Below are 22,008 nucleotides of genomic sequence, written 5' to 3' on the forward strand. Positions count from 1 at the left end.
GCCGCTGTCAAACACTGCCTGCGAAAGACATCTGCTATTTAAATGTATTCTAGCAGATGAAAGGAATGGAAACATAAAACCCAAACACTTCCCTTTTTTCCTAATGTAATCAGTATTTTTAAGCAGTTTATATGCTTATTAATAGGAAGGTTTTAAAACATTTTGCTTGAGCTGACATTCTTTAATTATAATATTCACACTGCTGAATATGCAGTCACACCAGCAGAAGCTCTATTGTGAAAGAACACGCAGATTCAATCTGTTTCTTTCTCTGAATTTTTCTGACTTGGTCTTATTTTTCCATTCATCATTATATTTTTGTTTGCTTCTCACATTTCTTTTTAAATGTGTGGGTTTTTTCCTCTTACTCTGTTGTTCCACTTGAAAACACCAGGATTAGCATGCAGATGTTTTTTTTGATCAGAGACTTTTTTTTAATCATTTCCATTTTCCACAGTCTATTTGGGTAGCTGGGGATTTTTTTTTGTTTGTTTGCTTTTGACCCTGTTTTGTTGGGGTTTTTTTCTTTTTAATGTATTACCCTCATCTGAATGTAAACACCTTCTGTTTGCTATTGTTTTCTTAAATCAGCATTTTAGAAGATTAACTTCTTCTAGTTATATAGATCATGAGCTATGCTAGCCCTGCCAATAATCTAAGAACTTCCATGTTTTTAGTGCTTTGATAACCGTGAAAGCTTAGGTCAAATAGATACTGGTTTAGGAAGGTTTTGAAAAAAAAATAAAAAAGAAAAAGAAGGATAAGGTTTCAGCATGTACATTATTTGTGAAAAAATTGTGCTGTAATACCTTCAAAAATGGCTTTTAGAATTCACGTAGTTATGGGATTTACTGAACATAGATCAATGAGAAAAGAATTCATACTCCTTGACAATCAGAAAGGACCAACTTCAATTTTTTATTTAATTAAAAGGAATAATGACCTCTTTAAATGAGCTCCAGTTGGAATTTTGGCTAGGTCGTTATCTGCAGGCTATTGTTCACAGGAGTTGAATTACACTTAATTTTTAGAAAGCTGAGAAGAGAAAAAGACATTCAGCATCTTAGCCCAGGGAAACTGCCATCAAATGCTGCTTTAAGAATGAGAAGCAGAAAGAAAACAACCCAAGCTGTTCCCACCCATGAAACTTGCAACATCCACCTTCACTAAATCTATATTATAAACACTGAGGAGGTTCAGGAATACCTTATCTCTTGCATTAGAAGGACTGATCAATGGATTTTACAGCGGTGGTATTTCAAGATCAATTTTTAATGTCAAGAAACTAAAGTTGGGGGGGGGTGTTCTTCCATAACCGTGAACATTTCCAGTAACTAAGATATCCACCACTGCTGTTTAGTGGCTGTCTATTTTTTTAAGAACATCCATGCCTGAAACATCTATGGATAGGAAGCTCATCTCCACACCATCCCTTACAAGGAAAGGCAAAATTGCCTGCAGTGACATGTGCTAGGCAAGCTCAGGAATGCCATGAACATGTTGGTTGGGGGCATGGCCAAGACAACAGAAACTCCTGTTCATTTCCAAACTTTGTTTAATGCCTAACACATTGTAGGGTCCCTCTTATCCAAAATGCCATAGTTCCCTGAGGGGCCACAGCAATAGTATCACTGTGTCCTGGCACCCCCAAGGAGCAGCTCCAGGGCAGCTGCACAGAGCCTGGAGTTCAGCACTGAGAAAGCACAACATGCACAATTTAGTTACCTCTTAGAAAGTATCTGCCACCACCTCTCTCATGCAGAGCCTTCCTGGAAAGGCTTATTGGCTAAAGTTAAAAAAAGATTATATTAAAATGTGAATTGTCCCTTGAAGGTTTCTTACAAGTAAGCAAATGCAAAACAAAAAAACAACAACAAAAAACTAAAACAAAACAAAAAGGAGGATGCTTTTTACTTTGTTTCTAAATACGTCATTAAAAATGTGTAATTTTCAAGTGTTTAAAAAAGCTATCTTTTTTCCCCTCAAAATAAAGCACGAGGTTATCTGTTACCTGAAGCTATAATCAGGTTAATATAAAAAATCTGTTTTTTCCCTGAAATCCTATTTCTTTTTACCCAAGTAATCAATTTTTGGTGACATCACATACTTCAAGGAGAAAACACAGGATGACTCTGCTACAGCAATACAGCAGAGCAGCAAAGAGGTTTTTTTTTTTTTTTTGTCTTGCTCTGCAATATGTAACTGAAAATACTTTAGGGGTTAGTCAGCTTTCTTTAAAGCCATGGCCATTAAAAAATGTTTTCCCAACCCTGTTTCTCTATCCTATCACAAACAGACAAAGGCAGAAGTTCCTGTAGCCCTGCAGCCCCTTTGCACCAGCAAAGCTGAAGCAAAGGCAATGCAGGCAAGGTACAAACCTCTCCCAAGCAGGTGTTAGTGGGGAAATGTGGATGTGTGCCATCTCATGGGAGGGACCTCGGTGCATGAGGTTACAGAGGGATTATCCTAAAGATGCTGCCTTCTATCTTGTAATCTAGCGATTTCCTTTCCTAGCACAGCAGTTTATTTCAAGAAGAGCATGGTTTAACAACTCTTTGAACATACCATTATTACTGAATGAATGGTAATTAGTTCCTGCTTATGAAGCACTTGGACACAGAGGAACATGCAAGTGTTAAGTGTTACAGTCATTATCATTCACCTTTACTTAATACATTTCTGTTTTATTTAGCTACTTGTGACCAAGGCATCCACATATCTTTGGCCAGGCTGCACATGGGTGAACTAGTGAGACCACAGGAATGGAAAAGTGGAGTCCTGAAATATGCCCAGCTCCAGAAAGCTATGAGATAAATTTGCTGGTAATAAGCAACTAGTTAGCAAGAAGAAATTATAAATATTTTTAATTAAATTTACTATATTGCAAATCCCAAGTCTCCAAATTAATCGTAAGCTGAACTGACTTAAAAATATCTTGAGACTGTTCTTTTATATTTTTTTTCCTTCGGTAGACTTCATGTTTTCAAGGACTTCTTCACATGCAAGAGCTAAGGATTTAACTTTTTTAGTAAAATCCATGTTTAATAACATTCTTACCTTAACAGGTCAGAGCTTTAAGGAAATAAATTCTAAGAGTAGACAAGGAGTGATATACACAACAAATTTTCAGAAGAAACAAACATCACCTAAACCCTAAAATATTAAATATTCATTAATTCTAGTCACGTAAACTGACAATTTCCTTAAAATCTATGAGTTAAAATCTCAGCCTTGCAAACTCATAGAAGTCCACTGAAAATGTCACCAGGATCTCCTGGTGGGTAGTGGGGGACCAATAATTCAATTTAACCAAGAGCGATTGTAGGTCCTGTCATTTGGCCAGACAATCTAAATGACAGAAGACAGGATCATGTCCTTTTATAAATTTCATTGAGTTTGGCTTTGCTTTTTCCTTAGAAGAATACTGATGTGCTTGTCTGATTAACTGAAACTTAAGGCTGAGTTATAGATCTGACTTAGATCTAAGTGGAAGAAAAAGATGTCTGTATGGGATGAACAGATACATGCATTCTAGGTGCATATAGATCTATTTGTGTGAGGGCAAAAATCGGTTCTACTTACAATTACATGCCATATATTCTTTTTTTGTACATGCCTGTGCTTCTGTTGGGGTGCATATCTAAAAAGCTTGTGCACTCAAACAATCTTCAAACCCCAGTGTCCAGGTCTGCAAATATCTATTCCAGTGAGTCACCACCAGCTTCATGAAATAATTTTCCATTGTAAACTTGCAAGTGATCTGCTCTGGGGTATAAAGACCTTAAAAGGAAGTGATAAAACGCACTTTAGGAAAAAAAAAATTGAACTCAGCATGAGCTCACTCATGAAAGGAAGGGCATGGACACTCAAACCTCAAGTTATCCAATTCCTTCTTTAAAAAGTGGTCTCTAATGGGTGGTTGCAAAACTGTATTTTTTGTGCTCCTTTCCTGTTTCTCCTCCATCAGAGGAGATATCACAACTCAAAGTTCTACACTCAGATTTAAAAATGTAGCCTAAATACATCAGGTTCATATTTACATACTGCAGGTCTTTCACTGTATGACTAGAATGTGAGACAAGTGAATTCCACCCTGAGATTAGAGACTTCCCTGTAGTTCTCTGCAGATATGAGAAAACACAGGCTCTTTGAGCAACTCAGGGGCCCAAAAGTACGGGACATTTTCCCATGATAAATCAGCTACCTCAGAATGTGCTTTTTCTTTTTCCCTTTGAATTTTTTTTATTGGTGCAATGCTTCTGCAGTATAGACACTGTCAGCCTCAGAGCCTGAAGGTTTATTTGTCAACAGAACAGATAATGGATAAACAGCAGCAATGAGAGTTTATTCAGCCCACTGCACCCAGGAGCCTAGAGATCACTTGGCAGTGCCATCCTCCACACCACTTCTGCTTCTGGTTCATGGGCCAGTGCCACTGAAATTATCAAGAGATGATGCTATTAGTATAACCCACTACTATTTATCTTTTTTTTTCTGTATGAAAGGGAATAAAATACTTGTTTTGCTGACACAGTCCTGTGAAGAGTCATTAGGTGGTACTAATGGTGCTTTTGACTGCTGGCATCTGCTCTAGCTGGGGTTGGAGTAGGGGCCTTGAAGGTAGAGGGCTTTCAAACACCCATTTGCTTGCCAGTCCCCTGAGGAATAACAACTACATTGGTATCAATGTACTGAAAGATGTGTGACACCAGCTAGCAAGCCAGGTACCCTCAATGGTACACTTTATTGAAAGAGACAGGCAAGTGAGGGCGAGCTGTGAAATAAAGATGCAGAATTTCTTGTGAGGCCTTTTAAAACACTCCTACTGAACTACCTTGTTCAGGTAGCATTATTTAAAAACTTTTGGAGAGTATTTTATTCTGTCCAAAAATATCACTCCCCCAGAGTGATTTATCAATCCATCATACTGTGGGGGGGAGAAGAGGGACTTTTAGGAGTCCCTCTTTTTCTTTTTAAAGATAGACAGAATTTTAGATGTAAAATACAATAATTTCCTCTAAGAATTCTTACCCTTCTACATTTCTTGTGTTGACATTCTGTATTTTTTCCGGTGCCAGTGGCCTGAATAGTAATGGTATAGAACAAGCCAGACTGTCACACAGTACTTGTCCTGAGCAGGACTCTGGGTAAAATGTTCATTCCTGTGTCTACAGGAACTGGTGTTATAATTACAATATTTTATTTTATTTGGGGCCTTTTTCCCAGATAGAAGAAAAACCAAAATATCCTTTATGATGTGAGATGGTTGCAGATCATTTTCCCTCTTTGCTTGTGGCTTTTAAAGAGATCATTTCTGCAAAGAACTACGATTCAGCATCCTATTTTTGGCACAGTGTCCATGCTTCTGACTTTGCATGGGAAGGGTTAGAGCTGAGAAAGCAAAGCTGAGTATTTATATCACATAGGTATGTGAGCTGTGCCTAGAGCCAAGCAGTACAGAAGACTTGCACTGTATAGATACACACCCCGTTCTGCACAGTGGACAACAACCAGAAGGCTGCCTCTGTGAAAACGTATTCTGTCTTTTTGGCATGCTTTCAGGCAGGCAGAAACAATGCATAGCCCAAATGCTCCAAAGCATCATCTACTTTGCAGTCACAGAGGTCTGTTCTCTAGCTGGTAAAGGCAGTAACATTTCCTTAAAGTTACTAGAGTTAGACATGGATTTACTCCAAATTAAGGACTTGGCCGAGATTTTTTTTTTTTCTTTTTTTTAATGCATTAGCAGATGGCAAATATGCACTGAGCACAGAAAAACTACTGGTTTTTGAGGGCAATGGTTGCTTGCAATGCTAATTTGAGGCTTTATGTTTATGCAAGCTAACCTGGAGGGACACATTTCAGAGCTGGGCTGAAGCTGCAGAAAGACTCAAGCAGCAAAGTGCAGAATACCAGTAACCCATTTAAAGCTGGGTGTGTGAATGCAGGGTTGGGTGTCTGCTCGTTCTGAAGAGATTCAGAAAATAAGGCAGGAGCAGATGTTAGGAGATCACAACTTTACATATTTCCCTCATTCAGTCATGTCAAGATAAGTCCATTTGAGAAACTTACAAAATGGGAAGGTACTTGGCTTTATGTTTGGATTCCGGCTACCTGACACAAGCTGATGTCCACATAAGAACATTTTAGAGCACTCTTGTGTGGTGGATATCAACTCATAAGGAGCATCCAAAAAGCAGATGTTGAGAGATGTTGACAAACCAGGCGCTGACAGACTGTTTTCATCTAGCAGTTCTTTTGATAGGTATACCGTATCCGTATCTGCAAATTGTGATGACACAGACAACCTTTCCCTCCCAACTCTGTTAACCTTGCTGCAGAAAGTAACCTAGGATAACCACAAAGTAGCTATTGACCAAGGCTGAACAGCTTATGTAGTTCCAAGAGTGTAGTCACAGAATAGGAATAAAATGAAAATATCAAAGCTCAGAGAAGAGGTCATTTTCCTGGCAACAATCCTACCCACAAATACAGGGGAAAGATATGTCATTCTCAGAGCAAAATTTATCCTGAAGACAACTGAAGTCACAAAGTATGGTCTTCTGTGACTCCCGGCAAATATTTTGTACCTCACTTTTTATTTCTTACTTCTTTCTATTATTTTCTTTAAAGAACTGTGATATTCTGTGTTATGCCTGATACCATGCTGTTCCTATACATAAAACATTCTTGTGTCTGTCTTATGGTCAGACCTGTTTTTTGTTGGGTTTTTTTTTTCTATTTCTGATTCATTTAAGGGAACCAGGAAGCCATTTTTGTGAGTGAAAAATCACAGACCTCACCTGCAAATTCTGTGCACAGAAGACTTTAAAACCATTTCAGTGGCTACAGAATGAATCACAATACTGCAGGTATTCAGCTATCTTTTTTAATAAGTATGCTTTAATTGGACAAAAGTGTAGCTGACAGGTTTAACTTACACATCTATTATAAGGTAGAACTCACTTAACCACTCTCTTCCAATATGATTTCCTGTGAAGTTAGCCATATTTTGGTCAAATAATCCTGCAGCTAAGACTGATTTCTCTGAACATATTTGCCAGCTGGGACTCTATTAGGTTAGAGCACTGCTTCCCACAATTAGGACCCATGGACATAAACGTCATACAAATAAATATGTGTTGCTGTAGAATATATTTGATAACTAATTCACCACACAGATTAAGTATGAACTATCCACTTGCACAGTTGATTTCTGTGTCTCTGGCCACGGAAGTCCCATGATATTGCTCCTGCTCTCTGGATACGTGGCTGAGGATTTTTAATAGGAGAGAGAGAAGAGAAAGTGGGGAGAGCTGACTGCTCGAAGTGCCTGGGCATGTCCACTGTTGATAATTTATTCATGCATTTGCTTCTGCTTCCTTGGTCTGGTTTTTCAGCTCATATTTATCATTACAGCTCCTTGGGAGTCAATGGAATAATATTCGTTTGTCCTCTTTTGACTGAGAATATGACTGGATAAAATTTTAGTCAGAACTGAAGAATAAGCTAGAAACCTTGAGTGGTGTTAATCCAGCATCTAAGGGGCTTATTCCTCTCAGGTACTTCTGCCTGATTCAGGAAATCTTTTGAGCATTTGTTTAAATCCCTCTGTCAATAATGACCCACAAGCACAGGCCGAAGGCAAGTGTCACAAGAAAATATTCTGACTGCAGTTCTTGGAGTCTTTCTAACAGCAGATTACTGAAATGTGAATGCAGCCCTAAAACTTAAATTCAGTTTAGCAAATCTTGAAAAGCCAGAAAAATGAGAAATCTTTTGCTGAATGTGGTAATGCTTGTTTTTGCTCTGAAGAACCAGCAGTTTTCAGATTATTTTAGTATTTTAAAACTTAAGAGCCTTTAAGACCAAGACAAAAACCATGCTATTGGTCATAAAGAAAACCATGAACATGCTGAGAATTCAAATAAAGTAATGAAGATCCTTAAATATCAACATTTCTTCAGAACCTTTTAGTGTCTTACTGACTAGAGAAGCTCAGGAAAACCAAAATACCGTCTCCCTTGCTGTGAGCCAGTGGAGTTCATAGCCCTTAGCTGATAATCTTTTCCCTTAGCTCTACATGCTATGATGCTATGATCACCACATCCAGCCCTTGGTGAAATGAGTGTTAAATTCACTGAAGAGTATCAGAAATGGAAATACACAGGGAAAAAAAAAAAGCCACACAATTTTCTAAAGCAGCTGAACTTGGAAAAGACAGTCAATGGGGGAATTAGGACAGTTTGAAATGAGGTAACAGAACATTGTTACTATTTTCTGTTAGAACAGGCCATTGTTACTATTTTCTATTTGAACATTAAAACAAAAATAATAAAAAAAAATCTCGGTCAGAAGTAGAATAAATTCCAATCTGCTCCACTAAGCTCCATGTGTTTGACCTGATTCCCTGTACAGGAGAGTGAGCAAAGTTTGGCCAGCAGATTTAGGTATCTACTCCTCACCCCTTTCCCACCTGGTAGCATGCCTCTTTCTGGGCTGCCTCCGTAAGAGCAAAAAAGAGCAACAACAGAGCTCCTGCTCTGTTGTATCCCAGAAAATACCAGCAGAATCACCCTCTGCTCGTCTCCTAGCAGAGGTGGCCCAGAAGCAGCCTCATAAGCAGGACTGGGAGGCTTATAAAAAACTGAGACACTGGGATGGAGTTGCTAGTGGTTGTGCAAAGTGAACGTCAAACAGGAAAATTCCCCTCTGGGAAGGTATCTCAGGCAAGCCTTGGTCCTGTACATCTGGATTTTACTCCCCAAAGTAATGTTAGCTGGACAACATTCAGCTCCTGGTCTTGCAGATCTCAGCCTGACTGCCAACTGCAGATCACCCTGTCCCAATGGACTTCAGGGACAGTGAAGAGAAACTGAGCCCAGCATGAGTCAAAAGCCATCACTTTGCAGGATCAAGCCCATCACAGGATGCTAGAAGCAAGTTATCCCTCTGACACATGTGGGGATGAGGTACCAACAGATCAGCACAACCAATTGGTGCCTGGAATATTCACAAAAGTAACATTTCAGAGGCAGCAGAGCAGCAATAATAATAATAATAATAATAATAATAATAATAATAATAATAATAATAATAATAATAATAATAATAATAATAATAAAAACCTGGGTATGATTTCTCTTAGATGTAAATCAAGATTTAAATATAAAAAAGATAGGCTTTTGTTAATCCTTCTTAGGAAGTCATAAATTGTTAATCAGACCTTAGGCAGTGTTGTTTAATACCAACTTTAATAAAATAGCTGCCTGAAGCAGAAAGACAGTTGGGATCCTGACTCTGAAACTTTGGTAACCTCATCCACTTTTTTGTAGCCTGAGGCTCTTACACTACCACTGATACTAACTCCTTTGAAATATGCTCATTTTTTAGGTTGCTAAATTATTAAACACCTTATTAGTTGAAAGATTAGATGGAAAAAAGTCATCTCTGTATGATGGAAAATGGATTGGAAGAGGAAGAAAAAGTTGAGGGAATATTTACATAAAAGATACAGCTCTGTTGTTGATATACAGAGGTAATCCATAATCCATAATTCATTTAAGAAATGAACCCATCAAATTACATAACTACGCATGACAAATTGCTACTGTTGAGCTATCCTACAATAAATTACAAGGAATCATTCCTGTCAAGAGTGTATTTTGTTTGAGACTAAAAAAAGCAATGTCGCTACAAGGTTGTTTTCCCTCTTGTTCCATAGGATTTGTCTATCACATACAATCTCTCACACTTCCACCATACAATTTGATTGGGGTAGAAAAAGCTCCTTTGTGTGGAGTAACCACAAAGTCTCCAAAATTAAAACTGCTTTGAAAATTCCAAGAAAAGAGGAAAGGACGAAAAGGAAGAGTGCTTCTTCCTCATTATTTCTTAATACTATTTATCAGTCAGGTGAGCAGATCCTTAGAGTAAAAAATAAGAAACAATAATTTCCCGAACTGTGATGTCTTTTTTAGTGTATGTCCAGAGCAGCTTGTTAGCATACTGATTGTTTCATTTAATATGCAATACAGAGCATACTTACTACTTTGAAGTGCTTATTCATGATGTCATGGATATTAGTGTATATTTCTTAATTACAAAACAGAACAATGTTTCCTCTTTCAACCTACACTTTCTGCTGCTCTGATTGGTTTCTCTAACTAGCCAGAATAATCATTTTGCCACACAGAAGCAGAAAAGGAAAAAAAAAAAGTAAACAATTTTAAAAGCCATTTTAATTTAATAACAAATTGGAAGCTGTATTCTGTGTTAAATTAGCACTGCAAGCCTCATATCAATTCAAGGCAAGGTTCCCTGTTCGTTACTGCTTAATTAATCAGTCCTGTTTCCATCTAAATTAAAAGTTTTCTCTCCTCCCTATCATCTCTAACATCTCATTTCAGAGAGCATATCAAGTTAATCTTGCTTGCATTAGCAACTTATTTCTAATGGTTTGGTTCAATTATTTGGTTTGAGCATGGTGTTAATAAAGCCAAGGTTGTGAGTTCAATCCCTGTATGGGCCAATCACTTAAGAGCTGGACTTCAAGATCCTTATGGATCCCTTCCAGCTCAGAATATTCTGTGATAATTCATCCTATCCCAGTTTGCAGATGAATTCTGCTTGGTCTCTGCTTTGTTTTGGGCAGCTTGGAGTCAATGGTAAAACAGCAATTGCAAAAGCGAGCTCATCCAGCCTCATGATAAACTCACAATGTGACAACACCTACTTCCAACACACTGAAGTCTTTTGAACTTTTGGCTTCCTGGTGTGCCTTGTTCTTCCTGAGGAAACATGGCACTTAAAGATATGGTTTAGTGATGGACTTAATGGTGCTGGGTTAACTCTTGGACTTGGTGATCTTAGCGGTCTTTTCTAACCTTAAACATTCTATGATTAGAACATGCACAGGGCTGAGCAAAGAATTAGTATCTTATAAAACAACAGACAAGTATATAACATTCCCATGGAAGAAGAGAAATCTGTAAGGGAAGGAGAATACAGGAAGTTGGGTGGTATCTGAAAGCATGTCCTCATTAACCCCTTATGCAACATATCCTGGAAATAAAGCTGCAATCAGCATGAGTCCTGCACTACCATCAGTAGTGTATATAAAAAAGTATCAAACAGTCAACCATGTCACCTTTAAAGGAAGTGAAAAATAGGACTTGAACACCATCTGGTTGAATACCTCCTGCTTATGCTGGCCCCACCATTCCCAGAGCCAGAAACTGCTCCTGCTGCCATAATCTGGTACTTTATATCACCAGCAGCAAAGCACACTAATTGTGGGACTTAACAAAAGACCTCTGGTGTTTTGGATTGCACCAAGATGGCCCCAGTCAAACACTGACTGAAGCTGCAGCTGCTCATACGTGCTAGTCTTTCCATTTGCCTTGCTCAGCTCAACCTTCAGAAGTAAGTTTCCTGGCTGCTCCTAGTGCTGGGGTACCTGCTTACCCCTGCCAGGATGACTGTTGTCAACACCGCGACCCCCCCAGGCACCACCCTGGCTCCAGCAGCTCCATCCACAGAGACCCACAGCATCCGAGACGTAACAGATACCTGCTCGGGTCAGGGCTCGAAACTAAATCTGAGCCTGAGGTGTCTGCGTCACATGGAGGCCAGTTTTAATGCCAGCTTGACAAATATAAATACTTCTGCAAAAGACATAAAACACACAATATTAAGTGACCATTCCAAGAGGATGAAACCTGTTCTTCCTGAATAATTCCAGTATTTACTTTTGCTCATCCAGGACTCAGGATGTTATTGCAACAGGGAAGAAGGATGTGCAGCATATTTTAACCTTCTAGATTTGCAGCAACCAGCCTCTGACCTCACATTTACCAGCCTGGTTGAAATTACAACCTGCAGCCAAGGAAAACTCTGTCATACATTAAAGTAACTCTAATATCAAGTAGCTTTGAGATATCTGACAAGTGAATTACGGTGGATTAATGAGAAGCTGCTTCAGAAATCCTGCAAAAGAGACCCTTACATGTTACAATATGGTAATGCATTTCATTTAATAGCAATATAAATTATGTGCTGAGAAAAGTGGGAGCCTCTTGTGTTGTTTTGTTGTGTTTGGTTTTTTTTTTCCAAGAGGAACAGAAATCCTTCCTATAAATCAGAGTGCACACTTCTGTTTCTGATGGGAAACACCGCTCTGAAAAGCACTGAATTTCAAAGCTGCTTGAAAGTATATTGTCTGCAGAATTGTGCTGATGGCTGTAAATATTAATAAATACGATACACTGGGCCAGCTTTTTTTTCAGATGCTTATGCTCTGCTTCCTCTTAAGTGCAGATGACCTGAAGACACAGGCACCAAGAGGAAGAATCTGAGCTAAGAATTGGTTTTAGAGATGCAATACACAGTGACACTTGCACAAAGGAAGGATGTTCCCATTACATGCCAGCAGAAACTGCCAGAAAGTGAAAATCTCAGTCCAGTCCTCTCTATCCCCCCTGCAACTGCTGATGGGAGCTGACAGAGACTGCAGAGATTCCTTCTCCATGCTGTACAGATGATCCAGGAATCATCTGTTGGCATCAATGGGAAATGATGGTTATTCCTTATACAGGTTTTCCTTCCATCCCCATTTAGTGTAGTCTATTATTTAGGGATACAAATTATACAAACATTTGGCAGTCGTGTTGTGGTCACCATGAAAGTAATTGCAAAGTTGAAAACACTTCATTACAAACCCTGACATCTTGATCCAGAACAACACTTAAATATTCAAACAGCCTTGTAGACTTCAGTTCAGTTTATTGGTACTTTTAAAAGCAAACTACTCTGGGACCAGGTATGATAAGTCAGAGAGAAGAACATGCTTCATTTATGGCAGAAAAAACTTGGTAATTATCAGCAGTGAGAAGGGAAATACCATAGCAGAGCATTCATATTATTTAGGCTTAAATGGAGTTTAGATGAAATACAGGGTTTTATAAAACTGGTTGGCACAGCATGAATTGCTTAAAGGGATGTGGCTGGTGGACTTAAGAGTTGCTTCTGTATCTTTTTCCCTTTCAGCCCTGACAGCTAAATTGAGCACCAATTTCACAAAAGAAATTTGTTCCCTGAAAGAGATTCTACCTCTATATATTCCTGCTCTATGATCTGCCAGGGCACTCTTCACACTACGAAAGTGAGGAAATAGGCTCTCTTGAATTCTTGTAGAGCTTGATCAGTTTGTCAGGCCAGCTCCAAAAACATTAGGTCATAGTAGGTGGCACAGAGCTCAGGACCTGGTACTGCTTCGATCTAAACTGGCCACGTAACTTTTAAATTTAATGTGTCTTTTTTATGTGTCTTTTTCTACTTCTTCCTCTATTTTATTTACACTAAGATCAATACCCGTGTCAGAGGTATTGGTGTACACCATGTCCTTATTCAAGTAGTTTCCCTTTGACTCACCTTTATATCTATGTGCTAGGAATACTACTCCTTAGATATTTACAAAGCAGGGGTGCTTTGAAATGAATTCATGCAGGCATGGACACGAACAAGAGATAGTGTGGTATGACCTCTGGCTGCCCCAAACCACAGGGAGCAGCATGCAGAATAGGCAGCCTTTTATGAGATTTCTTTTTTATCCCCTTCTCTCCCACAGGCATAAGTAGGTGGGAATGTATGAGGCAGGGAATGGTAAAGGAACTCTGTGGCCAGTCCAACTCGGCCAATGCAGAGAGCAAGGTCATTGCCACCTTGCTTGGGGACAGCTCAGATTACTTTTCTCCTGAGAATAAGATACTCAGCCTTGTCTCAGACAGCTCTGGAGCTACTCAGCTTCCCCCCCTTCCCCACCACAGAAAACATGGCTGAACAAACAAGCAAAAAATATCCAGAAAATCCTTTGGGGAGAGAGTGTCAAAGCAGATGCAAGGAGTCCTTGAGAAAAATAATTAGCTTTCTTTTGGATGAAAAAAAGATACCCAAATCTGACTTTTTCCCCCCATCCATTCTTTGATCAGCTACAACAACTGAAGAGAGCAGGAGAGAGGCAGGCGGGTTGACTGCAAGCTGTACTTGCTATAAGAGCCTGGTTCAGCATCCCTGCTGTGTTATGATCTCCTCCTGTGACCTTGGGCAAGTCACTCACCTTCGTGGTGATTCGATTCCCCGCTGTAAAACACGGCCAATTATACAGGCCAGCCTCACAGTGGGGCCATGTGGTGAAGATGTGGAATTCTGGAATACTTGAACAGCTTTTGAGTGAAGGCCTCACATTAATGAACTACACCTTGTCCCTTACTTGAAGTGAGACTCCCAATGTGCACAGAGTATCTGTGGGTTCTTGGGGGAAGTTTAGCAGACTACAATAAGCTATATAATGTTCTTTTTGTCCACGAAGATACTTGTGTCAAACAATGATTGCCAGACTAATCACACACTAAAGTTACAAACCACCAGGCACTCAAAGTGAATCAATTCAGTGAGGAAACAGATTTCACCTGAGTCCTCAGGGCAAAACTAAAAGGAACTGTGCTTTTAATTATTTTTGCTATGGTATTGGATCTAAGAGGATGAGGGAGGAGGAGACATCTTTCTAAGAGAGAGGGTTTTCCCTGGAGTGAGACTGTAAGTACGAAGGATGGCCCCAGTGCCGCAGTGCCAGCACCCCAGCTGGGGCCCACGGACACAAGTGGTTCTCCCACCACTCCAGGGCCTCTCATGCAAGTCTGGATCACTATGACCTTCAATGCTAAGTGGAGTTACCATCAGAGGCAAGTATTCTCTTTGAGTTTGGTGTTACCCTCACAACAAAGCAGAGCTACATGGTAATGATCGTGTTGATTAAGCAGCCTTTGTGCTTATAGAAGCTATTAGCTGACAATTGTAATGAGGGAACAGGCAGCTCTGCTTTCCACCAGACCGGCATGAACCTGCAGTACCTGGGGAAACTTGACTAGTGTTTAATTTTTGTGCTAATTTTCAATTCCTGCTGACCCTTCTCCTAGGTCCTCCTGCTCTGACTCTGCGATTAGATGCAGAAGCGGGAATGCTGGAAAGATACACCACCTATTATCTCAGAGGCAGCTGTAAACATTACAGTATGATAATGAAATTAGTTTAGCTGAGAGGAATTACGGTACCCAGTTAGTACAGGACGGATCTCATTCATAAAGTGCTCTCTTCTGTGCATTGCAGTGTGTCACTAGGGAAGAGCTGAGGACCTATGATGGGTATTTATGTTGCAAATGAAATCTAATAGTTGCATTCTGGCTAGAATTTTTTGACTATATATAAATATATATGCATATCCTGACAAGAAAGGCTAATTAACCCATAAAATATTTGCCCACAATGCCAGAATAAAGCCATTATTGAACAGGTTACTTAAAATATAGCAAAGCTGGCAGTGTTCTCGAATGAGACCAGATGGAAATGTATATGCACTTTTTGTCTATGTGCCTGGTGCAGAGGAGGGTATGGAGAGGTGTCTGTCTTGCGGCTGGGTGTGAAGAAAGATAATGCAGTATCACTCTATCTTGGATGTTTCAGCATGGTGCTATCAAGTGCTCTGGCACCATCACAGTTAAGCAATCACCTCTTTGCTTAAAGATTTTTTTCTGGAGATCCAACATCCAGACTCAGGAAGGACACCATGCCAGTTGAATGTTTTTCATCTTGACAGGGCTCACAGGCTCTCCTCACCCTTCCCCATCAGCATTGATCTTCACTGTGCTGAGAGGGTTGCAGCTGCAGAGGAAACTATCCTTTCTGGTTTGTTTTGAGAGAGAAAAATACTCAAGGAGCAGGCAGCTCCACGAGACTGGATGTACCGACCAATAACATTAATTCACACCACTCTATAAACACTCCTGAAATTCAGTTATTTTATTTTCTTCTGGGAATGCTCTTGCTAACAAACAAACAAAAGCATAAACTCAAATATTTACAGTCTTTGTTTGGGCCTTTCCGTGCCAAATGCACAACCAGGAAAATAAAGTGGAATATAATGGTGGCAGCCAGCCCTGTCTGGAATAAGGAGATGGTCAGGGATACAAAGAGGGATAAGCCTGCCTGAAATGGGATGGGGAAGTAGATGATGGGTGATCAGGATCAGGACACACAGCAATGCCCTAGAGAAGCTTAGGAACCTGAACCTGGATGGACTCCCAACACATACCAGCTAGTCGTTGGGGAAGAACCAAAAAGAGATTCTTAGGCTGAGTTGTATGGCATAGAAAGCACAGCTGGATATGAAGAACTCGCAGTCAAACTTTAAAAATGCTTTTATCCAGCACTTTGCCCACCTAATTCCACTGCAGCAACACTCACAGCACAACCCAAAGAGGATGATTTTTCTGCTGATGTTTTGTATTAATTATGCATTCTTCAAGGGTGTTTTTAAAACAGGGATTAATAATCTGCCCTGTATCTTTTGTTAAGCAATAAAGACAACTAAAAGCTGCATTTAATACTAAATGTTCATGCTACCTCTCATGTCCCCCCATCCCAAATGAAACAAGACAAGATGCCATACCTTTCTCCTCACACAGTATAGTTTTTTTCAGACCCCTTGGAAAGGTCTGCCATGACTAAGCATGCAGCATGAGCAAACCAGCTGCTACTGGATTTTTATCTCAACCAGAATACATTTAAACTTGAGAATGGTGTTTATACTCAAACTGAATCCTGCATAGAGTCAGCAGAAGAGATTTGATCTCTGTGCCACAGAACTCTTCACTCTGTGCACAGGATGGGACACTCACTTTAAAGATTCACATTGAAAAGATCCTGAATTTGGCCCCACCATGGCAGTCAGGATAACCAGAACTGAGTTTATCAGCCCTGTTTCTAAGAGCTATGAACCCAAGAAATTATATAGGAAAAAGAAAAAGGAAAAATGAAGCAAACCCCAAATGATGCAAAGCCTTTGAAGACACAGGAACAGTTACTGCAACTAACTAGGTCTTCAAGGGGTTAATGAGAAAGTCTCCCTAACACCCAGCTTCCAAGGCAAAGCCTTTCCCACATGCTTATGATAATCAAAAGATACTGAAAACCAATTCTACTTCATTCTGGTATAATTGCAGCAGAGCCACTAGAGGAATTGTAACCATTATGTAAGATGAGGCACCATCACAGTGGGGCTTGCTGCTTCAAATGCATTCTACCCACTCTTTTTTATAGATTTCAGCTACCTTTTATTTTAGTAATTAGCCACCATTTCCAAGGAGATCCATAAGTAATTTCCTGCACATCTTGAGCCATAATGCTGCAAGATTGCACTAGAAAGGTAACAGAATTTAAAAGCAGTCAACAAAGGGAAGGTGACACACTGAAAAGTTCAGTTAAGCATAAGACCGTGACCATCATTTCATTTAACAACAGATAAATGTTGCTTGACCCCCAACACAGCACACAGGCAACCACCAGAAAACCCAAGAGTGGTTACTTCCAAACCCCAAAATACTGCAGGAGTCTATTAATAAGCAGCATATCAGCTTGCTGAAAACTTCTTCAGTCAAAGCAAAAATGATGTAGCACACTTGAGGGGACAGTGGACCGGAGAGAGGCTCCTGCCCAGAGGAACCGAGTATGCCCTTGAGAAGAGGGCTGCTCATTTAGAGAAGGATCTCAGCTGGTGACAGCACAGGCACATTCATAACTTCTATCAAGTTCACATGAGTTTTGAGATCTTCTGCAGAAAGCAGGGAAAAAAACCCCCACACTTCTTAACATGTGTATGTTTTGCTTTGAAGGAAGTCTCTCAACTAAATATTATTGAAACAGCAGATGGCAAAATGCAAACTTTATGAAAGGGAAGGCTGCCTTGAGCGGCAGGTTACTGCTTGCATGGAAGAGCTGTGCAAGGGAAGAAGGGAGGGAGGAAGGGAGGGAGGGAGAGAAGAGTCAGAAGTTAAGATGCACATTTCTAGCCAAACAACTTGGTTAGAAAATGATGACCGTGTCTATAAATATAATCTTTAGAGTTCTGGCATGGAGATATGCAAGAGCTGTGAACTGGTGTGAAAATTAAAATACCTAGAGAGACTAATAAGTCCCTTCGGGGACCCCAGTTACTTAAACGGCTGCAAAGGATAATTGCAGAGAGCTACAACAGGACTGAATCAATGCCATTTTCCAGGGAGAAAAAAAAAAAAAAAGAAGGAAAAAAAAAAGTATTACTGCTCTGATTACGTTATTCTGAAAAGACTGGCTGCTTTCCTCTTCCCTCCCTCAGCTCAAAAGTCAACTGCAAACCACCAGAAATATGTCCAGAAAGATTATGGTGCAGCTGAAAGCCAGAAGCATATGAGATTATATATTTACTGGAGCTGTGTCAGATAACATCTGAGAGGAGAGGAAAAAAGAGATTCAGCTTTGCAGTCTTTATTAGCATGTTTGGGCTCTTTAAAGGAGCTATCCAATTGTGTCATTGCTGCCAGGCCTTTAAAACTGTATATATCCATGATAAAGGAATCTACTTAATCTTGATCACAAGCCTCTGAGCCCTACCCGACTCTCCTGTGACATGCAAACTTATTGCCTTTAAACAGGAATTAGAAAAAAAAGAAATGAACAGGGATGCACCATTACCCATAGCATTATATTGCTCAGGAACAGATGTTAATCAATTTTATGGAATGCTTTAAGTAACATGCAAGTACTTTTGTAAAGAACTGTCTTGCATAATAGAAATTTCAGCCCAGCAAATACAGGAGATAAGCCTTTATCTTGACTGGAGGAGTTATGTCTATTTTGATTAAAACCAAAGAGGTCTGCATGATCAAGTAATTTTATTCCCTTGGAATTATGTCATTTCTAGAATGCTAGTACACACAGTCCTGTGACAAAAAGGAATGGAAATAACCTTGCTCTTGATTGAAATGTTCTCCTTGCATAAACGTTCATCCATGTAGCTCAAGAAGTGCACATGTAGGATGTACGTTCTATCCTCAGAGATTCCTGAATAGACAAGAACTGTACTCTTTATTCCAGCTGTGCTAGAAGAACAGTAAATTTGGAGAAGGGACTGACCTTACACTCTGTAAGTAATCTGTGCTACTCAATCTCTCATGCACGGCTAACAGAACTTTAAAATCCCAAAACACACACAAGTAAAAGGGAAAAGGTACCCTATCTTCTCAATTTGTATAAAAGTAGTAGCTGTGCCATTGTGCTGGGAGTAATTTCGGTCGTTAAACTTCTCGAACCTTGAATGTCATCAGGAGTTACTTAGGTGACCATCCACTTGCACTTAAAAAGTACTGCATTTAACTCCCCGTAAAATATGGATTTTATTGCAGCAGTGACAGGACTCCTTTCCACAGCCACTGACCTCTACTGCTATTGCTTATCTCTTGACTCGACCTTCTGCATAAGAATACACAGATGTAGTATGCAAACTGTATTCCCTGTGCGTGCATGTAAGTAGGTGTTACATACATATGAATACGTAAATAGTTCAACCTAGCTGACACAGAAAGTATGTTACCAGCTCCTTAGAAACATTTACTACACCACCAAATTCAGTGCTTGCTTTCTGCAATTACCCAACTTCTTTCCTGTAAAAATGCCTATACGCCTACCCTCTTACTTCCACCTCCTCCAGCACTCCTTAACCCGTTCTTTTATCAAATAAAAGACTTCACATTTGTCAATTCCTGTAACGTCTCCCGATCTGCTCGCTCTGCCCCCTTCTTTTCACTGAGGGAGCGCCTCAATTCAACTGTGCTCTACATTCAGTTCTGCACTTTGCCTCGGATTTTGCTCATGAATCGAAGTGCTTTGCCCTGTATTCATTTCAAAGCAACTAGGCAGTATCAAGAAACAGACTTTAAAAATTATAACGTTCTAGTTATTCATCCTTTTGCTGTTGTTATTACTAATTATTACTGTTATTCTCTTCCAAGCACACAGGACCCCTTCTCCCTCTCTCACCGCCTCTCTTCGCCCGAAGTGTCTTGCTGGCGATGACAATCCCCAGGAAAACGCCGCATCCCTTCGCTTGACTGGCAACGCCAGCAAACGTGGTCCCCACACGCCCCTGAGCGCCGGGCAGGGCGCGGAGCCCCGGGGGGGTCACCCCGGCGCGGCGGCGGGGGAAGAGCCCTCCGCAAGACAGCTGCCAACTTTGCAAAATAAGTGCTGTCCCCCTCCTCTGCGCCCCCCACCCCCCCACCCCCCCTTAATTAGCATCCCCAATAAGCACGGCAGAAATAAAAAGAAAGAAAGGGGAAAAAAAAAAAAAGCAGAAGGCGGCTGGCTGGTGAGAGCTAGAACTTGCCCCTCCAGAGGTGCAGAGCCGCATCTCCTTACCGGCACGCAGGGACGACGCGGCCGAGCCTCGCCCGGGTCGGCGCAGCTCCCCGGCCCCTTCTCCCGCCGCTCAGCTTCCCTGCCTCGCACTAGGGCTCCCGCTCGGCCAGCAGCACTTTTTAACTCCGGCATGCAGGCAGCCCGAGCCGAGGGGGCTCTCTATCTGATTGGTTTCCATTCACTGCTCCTGATTAATAAAAAAAAAAAAAAAAAAAAGAAAAAAAAAAAAGGAAAGGAGGAGGGGGAGGGAAGAAAAAAGAAAAAAAAAAAAAAAAGCCAAACTCCTCCCTCTCGGCTGGGCTCCCTGGCAGGCGCGCACACACACCCGCATATACGCGCACCCGCACCCCTGGCGCCGGCGCTGCGGCTGCCGGGGCTGCCGGAGCTGCCGCACTGGGGCCGGGGGGGCGCGGAGCGGGCGCGGAGCCGATTCCTCCGGGCAGGCAGGGATTTGCAACTGAATGCAGTGGGAGGGCAGAGGAGGAGGGTTGTGCCAGCGAGCCCCCCTTCCCCCCCGAGAGCAGCTCCGTGCTTGAGGTGGAGAGCAGCCAGCTTCTTCCCAATCGTTTGGTAGCGATAGCTAAAGCGGAATAAAATCGGGGGAGGGGGTATAAAGAGGAGGCAGAGGCACGCTCCTCTGTTGTGAACTGTGTGTTTGTGCTGTGCGGCTTCTCATCCTCCGAGCTAGTCTTAAGTCCTCCTCTCGACATCTGAGATGCCCCGCTGGTCTTTTCCCACACTTCCCAGGAAGTTCCTGGACTTGATGAATCAAGATATTTCGGTGAATTATTAATGGAGATGACACTTCGTGGTCGCATGTGGCCGTTTCTATGTGAATGGAAAGCAGTGGAGGGGGATTTTCCAGGTGCCTGCCTTTGCTTGGTCCCTCTCTTCCCAGAGGGCTCCCCACTCAGGAGGTTATGACTGATCTTAATGCAGAACAAAGTGAAATCTCAGCTTTTGCTTGCGGGACTCGTGGAGCCCTCTGCACACATGCATTTTGTACAGTCTCTCCCCCCCACAACCCCCAAACCCCTAAATAGAGCCTGAAATAAGGCTTTGCATTTTCTTAATCTATGTTTTAAATTACAAGATGGAAATTTCCAGCCAGTTTATTATTTACCTGACAAGAGTCTGCTTCAATTCAGCTGCACGGTGTCCCCTTAAGATTCATAGGAAATGTTGCAAGAACTGAAGCTTTCTGCCATTTGATTCTTGCATCTCCACCGTCTTAGGTTTGACCTTTATGATTTTTTTTCCCTGCCAGTAAATCTAAAGTCATCCTGTTTTTCTTTATTTTTCTCTTCCTTTTTTCTTCCCTTGCTCCTATCCACCTTTCACAATTTCTACATGCTGTATGTCTTAAGGATGGGTCTGTGCTGGCTCTAAGCCATCTTTGTGTCCTGTTTTTGGACTATTTCAAGGCTTTTAGTTTAATTTAAATACCCTGAGCACCAGGAATTCAGGTAGCAATCTTGCTGCTTGTGCTCAGTGCTGCAGCACCATCTTCACAGCACAGCTGAAACTGGTGCTGGGCTTGTTGTAAAATGTGGAATATGTAAAAATTTTTAAGGAAATATGTTCTTTAATATTTGATCTTTGTGTACTCTCAAGACTAGTCAACAAGAAGGGAGATTTAATCCATGAAACACAGCTAACAATCATGCTCTAAGTGATGTCCAGGTGTTAGAAAAACAAATTACTTGTTGGTAGAATTGCCTT

General features: G+C 40.9%; 1 protein-coding gene across 1 annotated transcript in view; it reads right to left on the reverse strand.

Annotated features, from left to right (window-relative positions):
* The window catches only part of CDH6 (cadherin 6), a 111,228-nt gene extending 90,775 nt beyond the window's left edge, over nt 1-20,453 (reverse strand). The window contains exon 1 of the mRNA XM_066559417.1: nt 20,287-20,453. The gene's annotated coding sequence lies outside the window, so the exon portion shown is untranslated. The remainder of the gene's footprint in view (nt 1-20,286) is intronic.
* Between the last annotated feature and the right edge of the window lie 1,555 nt (nt 20,454-22,008).

Source organism: Molothrus aeneus, chromosome 1 (genome assembly GCF_037042795.1).
Source record: "Molothrus aeneus isolate 106 chromosome 1, BPBGC_Maene_1.0, whole genome shotgun sequence".
Taxonomy (NCBI): domain Eukaryota; kingdom Metazoa; phylum Chordata; class Aves; order Passeriformes; family Icteridae; genus Molothrus; species Molothrus aeneus.